The sequence below is a fragment of the Sorex fumeus genome, unplaced genomic scaffold (assembly GCF_029834395.1).
Source record: "Sorex fumeus unplaced genomic scaffold, SorFum_2.1 ptg000006l, whole genome shotgun sequence".
Classification (NCBI taxonomy): domain Eukaryota; kingdom Metazoa; phylum Chordata; class Mammalia; order Eulipotyphla; family Soricidae; genus Sorex; species Sorex fumeus.
The window spans coordinates 26,539,629-26,547,357 of NW_026606063.1; positions in this window are offsets into that span (position 1 = coordinate 26,539,629).

Here is a 7,729-nt window from a genome sequence, read left to right on the forward strand (position 1 = left end):
GCCAGGGAGGGCAAGGGCCTCTGCTAGTCGTCGTTTGGCCACAAGACCAAGTGTCCACTCGGCACATGTGGGAAGCTTGCCGAACCTCGCAGGTAATTTCTGCCCAGCGTCTGTGGCCTCTAAGGTCGTTCTGCTCATTCAAACGTGGCCACACCCACACCGTTCCCCCCTAGGCCCTTTAGCTGGGGCTGGCTGGGGGGTGCGGGGGAGCGGGAAGCGCACGGGACAGAACAGCCTCCCCAGTCGGAGTTCTATCGAGCAAAAACATATATATATTTATATAATATATATATTTTAATATATTTATTTTTTCCCTCCCCTTTCGGACTCTCATCTTGCTCCAAGCCGCCAAGAGTTTTGTTTCTCCCAACGCGGCGCACACCCAAGGTAATATATATATATATATATATATTTTTTTTTTTTTCGGTCCCATCTGCAGGCTGGCCCCCAGGGCAAACAAGTGGAGAGAAGGTTGGGGAGATGCCACGGGCCCCCGCGGCCCCGGGGAGCGCGCACGAGGGCACCGGCCTCGGGGTTCCCACGGGGACAGCGCGGTGCACCGCGTTGGCAGAGCCCGTGGCCGTGCCCCTCGCACCCGCGGAAGCCCGACCCCCAGCCCGTCTTACCCGGAGCGGGCGGGCCGCGCGGTCGGGGCTGCGGCGGGAGCGCTCGGCCGGCTCCCGGGAGGCAGCGGCTTCTGCGCCCGCGCCCCGCCCCGCGCTTTTATCCGGCCGGCGGAGGCGCCACCGGCCACGCCCGCCCGCTGGACATTTGCATACTCGGCCACCGCCTCCCGCCCGCGCCGGTCCGGGCGTCCCCCAACCCGGGCCAGGTCTCTCCCACCCCGCGTCCCCCAGCATCCCCGCCTCCGAGAGCGCCTGCTGCCTGCTGGGTGGTGGGCGCGACACCCCCTCCAGAGCCCCTGCCCACCTGCCGGAGCTGGGTGCTGGTTGGATTGCTCAGAGTTTGCGGGGTCTCCCCCGAGACGAGGCGACGCAGGGACAGGGGACATCCCCCCCATCCCAGCCCCGTGCCGCGGCCAGTCCGTAGTAACAGGTGGCGGGGTAGGTCTCGGGGGACACCCGGGGACAGGGCTGACCGGTGTGCAAAGCAACACCAGGGTTTCGCTTATGTTTTGGAACGCTGCATGCAGCTGGGCAGAGGCGCGACTAAGCGCCCGGCCACGTGGGCGGAAACCTGCCCTGGACGAGGTGCATCGCGCCCACCCCCAGCTCCAAACCTCCCGGATGAAGGTGTGTGGGGTGTGGATGGGCGGGAGGCGTGGAAACATACTGCCAAAGCGAACCCATGCTTGGTGCGCCCTGGAGCAAAGAGAACCCCTCCGTGGAGAGCCTGCACGCGTTAACCAGCAAAACTCTGAGAATCCGTTTTCTCTGGAGCCCAGGAGGAAACTGGTGCGTCCTTCTCCCGGCGGAGCGTTTTCCTCGATTTCCGAGAAAGATAGACATCTCAGAATGATCCTGGTGCGGAGGGGAGGAGGTGTAGAAAGTGCGGCTGCTGCCTCCTCGGGAAGGAACTGCCCGAACGTAGCAAAGAGAGTCAATGGGAGCATCTGTCCGTCTCTCGTGGTGAACGTTGTGTCAGATCCTTGGGAAAGAGGTTAAGGGGCAGCCCCAAGGCTGGGTCAAGAAAGTCTCAGGTGGAGATGGAAATAGGAGCTGCTAAGGTCACGCCACGCCGGCTGGGCACCTTGGCGCTGTGGCGGCTCTGGAACGCCCAGCACCTGCAGCTGCATCATCGGTATTGGGCCATGTGCATTACTCAGTCCTTGCAACACTTTCCCGAAGGAGGACACCTGAAACCGAGGGATGAGGAAACCTGGTGAGAATGGGGAGCTTAAACAGGGATTCCAGGCGAGAGGGCGAGCGGGATGCGGAACCTGGGGTCTCTCTCTGGACCATGCGTACCATGCTTTCCTGTCGTACCATGCTTTCCAGCCAGAGAAAACGGAAGCGTGGAGCTGGCAGCAGACCTCATTGGCAAGCAGACGTTGGGTGCCCACAGGAGGTTCCTGGGTGTCCCTGGTTCATAGCAGAGCTAGGAGTCCCCTTCAGCCCAGGATTTCCTGCCCTCCCTCCACCATTAGAACCATCCACCTGGATTCTCAGAGATGGCATGGCCATGCGGGAGAAGTATCCCAAAAGGTTCCGGGTATCCTTCTTCAACAGAGTTTCTCCTCACAGACTTGTTTCTTAGAATGAAAGAATCAGTCACAAAGTAACGCCTGGGCCTTGGATTAAGAAATAGTAGTTTACTGTGCTCCTTGAATTACTCAAAATCCTCCTAATCCGGGCCAGAGAGATACTACAGAGGGTAGGGTGTTCACCTTGCACTCAGCCAACCTGGGTTCCATCCCAGCATCCCATATGGTCCGCAAGCACTGCCAGGTGTAATTTCTGAGTGCAGAGCCAGGAGTAATCCCTGAGCATCGCCAGGTGTGACCCCCCCCCCAAAAAAATACCTTGAAAAATAAAAAATAAATCCTCCCACTCAAAATGTATTCCCCTCTCCACACGCTTTCTTCACAGCTTAAGATTCTCATTAATTTGCTGGGGGGGGGGGGGGAGGGTTATAATAGTGATTACTTCTCTAAGCGGAGATTGTCTGGCTTCAAATAACTTTTCTGCTTATTAAGATTATTCTATGCCTTTTACAGAGAATTCGGAAAATGAAGTCTGCAGAAGTACAAATCACCTGTATTAAGAGTTGGGATGATAGTAGAGTGAGTACTGAGTTTGCCTTGCAAGAGACCAACCCAGATTCAATCCCATGTGGTTCCCTGAGCTCTAGCAGGAGAGATCCTTGAATGTAGAGCCAGAAGTAAGCCCTCAGAATTATCAGCTGTAGCCCCAAAACAAAAACAAGTCCCCCCAAAATCACCTGCATTTTCATAATTCAAAAATAACCTCTGTTAATGATCAAATCTTTTTTATACTTTTCTGTATATATTCCTATATACAGATTTCGGGGTTTATGGCACAAGTGAGATGATATAGTTTAAAGAGAGTTTGGTATCTTGATGGTGATTACTTTTAAACTATAAGAAAATCGGATCTATCTTATCAGTACGAAGTAACTTGGCCTCATCAGCAATTTTTCAGAGCTCAGAATTTAAGTCAAATACACTGGATTTCAAAGACAAATAAAGAGCTCTTGTTGGACAACTTACATCTTGAAGGACAGAGGAAAAACAGGACCCACTCACTTGCCTAAGGGTATTTTGAATTGCACTTTTCAAAGGCAATCATATACTTACTTATCTATTTTGAACCAACTTGTATTATCTCGAGTTTCCCTCATAAAAGGGGATCAACCTTTTAGCACAGAAATAGAGATAAATCAAGTCGAGCTGCGCAGCCGGATCCCTAGGTATATTAGGTGAATATAAAACAGCATTTCTAACCTATAAACAAAAGTAATGTACCTTCTCTTAGGTCAGCCCACAGCAGATTTTAACCTCCCATTTCTAATCTATCCAAATCCCTCCCCTCTCTACACTCCTCCCAGAGTCACTGAAATCTGCTACTAAATGAGAAAGAACCAGCTTTGCTCAGCCTTGAAAATATGCCCGGGGTTATATGAAATGCTTCATATACATAGCCTGAAAGAACCCAGGTCACAAAGAAGACTATCTCTCCCTGGGACTAAAGACTAGTGAGGAAATGCCGTCAACCTTGAATCCTCTCCAGCTTATTAAACATTTGGCTCTGGCTAGATATTCCAGAAATGCTTCTGCCGTTGGCACTGGTTATACATTGAACCCGCTGAGGTCTGCACAAGATCCTGCAGCCCTGCAGGTTGGGAACCAGAAGGACAAGATGAGTCCAGCCTGTTGGTTTTCGCCACCTCTCCCACTTCTCCACCTGCTGGGCCCTCTTCAGTGCTTATTTCATGGAGACAGCCCTCCTAAAATGTTCTTACCCAACTAGCATAGATACATAATTGTGCTTGCCGTCAGCAGGGAGCGAGGGGGGCCGGAAGGGGGAGGATTTTTCTAGACTTTACTAAGAATGCAGCCAAGGTTTTCTAAAGGGCGGATCTCTGCTTGAGAAAAATGAAGAATTGTCCCTTGATAGGCAGCACCACGTTGCAGAAACAGATTAGGCTTTGGACCAAGACAATCGGATAAACTGCCTAACCTTTCTGAGTGGCAGGGCTGCCATCCGAGGAAAGGAGGACACCTATTTCCGTGCCTTTGGGCTGTGCTGCAGAGAGGACAGGTGAGCCTTGGAAGCAGGAAGGTCAAGACTGGGACCGGAAGTGCTCCACAAAAGTTCCCTTCCTCTTCCTCTTTTTTCTTAGATGTCAAGTGTGTCACACATTGGGTGGAATGCATTAGAATAAAACCTTGGTAGGGCCCAGAATCTTTCTTCAAGGACCCAAATCTTGAGCCAATACTCTGGTAACTGGAGAACAGCCATCAGGATGGTTTTCACTGCTTCATTGGAACAAAGAAGGCAGAGGACAATCTCACAATTTATTCTGTCCAAGTGAACAGAGTTCAAAAAATTCTTCTGTTCATCCCTTATTCAACAAGTTTGAGGGTTTATTTTCCCAGTATCTACAAATGACTGTGGAGCATGCAAAAACCAACCAACACACACACACACATACACACACACACACACACACACACACACACACACCCCTCCCTCTCGTTTTGAGGCTTGTGGTAGCACAAAGCAAGTGTGGTAAAAAGAAGCTCCAGCAGACAGTCCCAACTCACAACGATGGGAGCCAGAGGCAGGGTGTGAAACCTGCATAAAATTGAGGGATACGTAGAGGCTGACTGGAGGAGGGTGATGGCAGGAGGGAAACTGGGGACATTGGTGGTGGGAAATGTGCACTGGTGGAGGGATGGGTGATGGAACATTGTATGACTGAAACCTGATCATGAACAGCGTTGTAACTGTGGATCTTATGGTGGTTCAATTAAAAAAAATTCTTTTTCCTTTTTTTTTGGGGGGGGTCACACCTGGCGATGCTCAGCGGTTACTCCTGGCTCATGCACTCAGGAATTACTCCTGGTGGTGTTTGGGGGACCATATGGGATGCTGGGATTTGAACCCGGGTCGGCCGCATGCAAGGCAACCACCCTACCATTCTATCGCTCCAGCCCCAATTCTTTTTAAATGTGGACTACATGTTCAAGAAATACGGTGGTCCAACACCCAAAAGGAGAGAGAGAGAGAACTAAAGGGAATGCCCTGCCACAGAGGCGGGGGGGGGGGGGACGGGGGGGATAGGAGGATGGGGGGGGAGGGATACTGGGACCTGTGGTGGTGGAAAATGGGCACTGGTGGAGGGATGGGTACTTGATCATTGTATAACTGAAACCCAAGCACAAAAATTTGTAAGTCTACAACTGTACCTCATGGTGTTTCACTAATAAAAAAAAAAAAAAGAAAGAAAGATGGTGGTCTTCATTTTCCAGATGAGAAAACAGGCCCAGGAGATGAAGTGATCTAATCAAGAGCAAGATTAATGATCTTGTCTTGATGTGACACTTCAGGTCTCAGGTTTTGAGCCTTGAACCTGGTTTTCCTACCACCCAGGACATTTTGCACAAGGACATCTAAACTGCTTTCCTGCACTGTCCAAGGACTAGCTCAGCTAATGCTCAAGTCCTGGTACTTCCACTCATTAGCGGCATGAACCTGAACAAGCTCTTTGATCTTGGGGGACGTCAATCCCTGCTGCCATATTAGATTTCCTGGGGTTAAATAATAAAGCCCAGGAGCAGGGACATAAAAGTTCAGCATTCAAGTATGCTGTACCCGAGGTTCCCTTGAAACCCCCTCTCTAACTTTCTTTCTCTTGTATCTCTTCAACCCCCCCCACTTTGTCTTTCTTCCTCTTGTATCTCATATCATGTCCAAATTCCTGTTTCCCTACTGTGTTTCTTTAGAAGATATAGCTCCCACCCTCTTCTAACATATATGGTCCATTTGTCACACACATCTTTAGTCATTAGAAAACTTGGTTCTGACGTGGCTATCTGGGTGAAGCCAGTGCTTGTAGGGAATATTCACAATAGCCAAAATCTGGGAACAACCCAGGTGTCCAAGAACAGATGGCTGTATAAAGAAACTGCGGTACATGGACACCTTGGAATACTACTTGGCCGTAAGAAAAGATGAAATAGGGGCTGGAGCGATAGCACAGCAGGTAGGGCGTTTGCCTTGCACGCGGCCGACCTGAGTTCGATTCCCAGCATCCCATATGGTCCCCTGAGCACCGCCAGGAGCAATTCCTAAGTGCAGAGCCAGGAGTAACCCCTGTACATTGCCGGTGTGACCCAAAAAGAAAAAAAAAAAGAAAAAATGAAATAAAGCAGTTTTCTGCTACACAGGGGAGGGAGCTAGGGAGCTGGAGAGTATCGTGGTGAGCCTTAGTTAAAGGGGAAGGACAGACAGAATGATCTCTCTCATAAGTGGGATATAAAGAAAAAAGTAGAGGGATAACAAGTGTCCCAAAGTGACAGAAACTGAGACCTGGTCTTCGCAGGAAGCCTGTCAGGTGAGAGGGGAGTGGGGCAGGGCCGGGGCAATAGTGGGGGGAAGAGGACACTCTGGGGGAGGGCATGATGTTGGATTGTGTTATGCATGAAACCCTATCTCTAACAGTATTGTAAACCAGTGTGTTTTTTAAAAGGGCCCGTGAAGGAGACAGGCTCATGGGAGGGAACCTGGGGACATTGGTGGAGGGAAGTTGACTTTGGTGGTGGGACTGATGGCAGAGTATTGTATATCTGAAGCCCAATTATGAAGAATTTTATAAATCATGGTGCCTCAATAATTTTTTTTTTGCTGGGGGCCATGCCGAGTGGTGCTCAGGTTTTACTCTGGTTCTGCATTCAGGAATCACTCCTGGCAGGGCTGGGGAACCATAGGAGATGGTGGGAATTGAGTCTGGGTTGGCCATGTGCAAGGCAAGTACTCTCTCTGCAGTGCCATCTCTTTATCCCCTCACCGCAATAAAAATTTTTTTTAATTAATTTTTAAAAAATTAAAATGAGACCTGAGGGACATTCAAGTTCTGACTTTGGAGTTGAGAGGATCTGCCCTCAAACCTCAGTTCTGTCGTTTCTTAGTTGTGCCTTTCGATGCTCTTGGTTTTTCTGTAGCCCAGATTTCTGAAGCTCTCTTTAACTCACCTTTCAGTTGGGGAATGATGAGGGGCCAGCGCCACAGCACAGTGGTTAGGGTGCTTGCCTTACATGAAGTCAACCTGAATTTGATTCCTGACATCGCATATGGTCCTCTAAGTCCCACCAAGAACCCCTAACCACAGAGTCAGAAATAAGTCCTGGGAGGCTGGAGCGATAACACAGCGGGTAGGGCGTTTGCCTTGCACGCGGCCTACCTGGGTTCGATTCCCAGCATCCCATATGGTTCCCTGAGCACCACCAGGAGTAATTCCTGAGTGCAGAGCCAGGAGTAACCCCTGTGCATCGCCAGGTGTGACCCAAAAAGCCAAAAAAAAAAAAAAGAAGTCCTGAACACATCCAGGTGTAACCCCAAAACAAAAGTAAATGAATTTTAAAATTATAAAGAAAATAAAATGAGTTTGAGAATATAGCTCATTGATAGAACCTTGCATGTGTGAGGCCCTGGGTTCAATCCCCAACAAGAAAGAGAGAAAGAGAGAGAAAAAGAAATATATAAAGAGAGAAAGAATGAGAGAACAGAAGGAAGGAAGCGAGGAA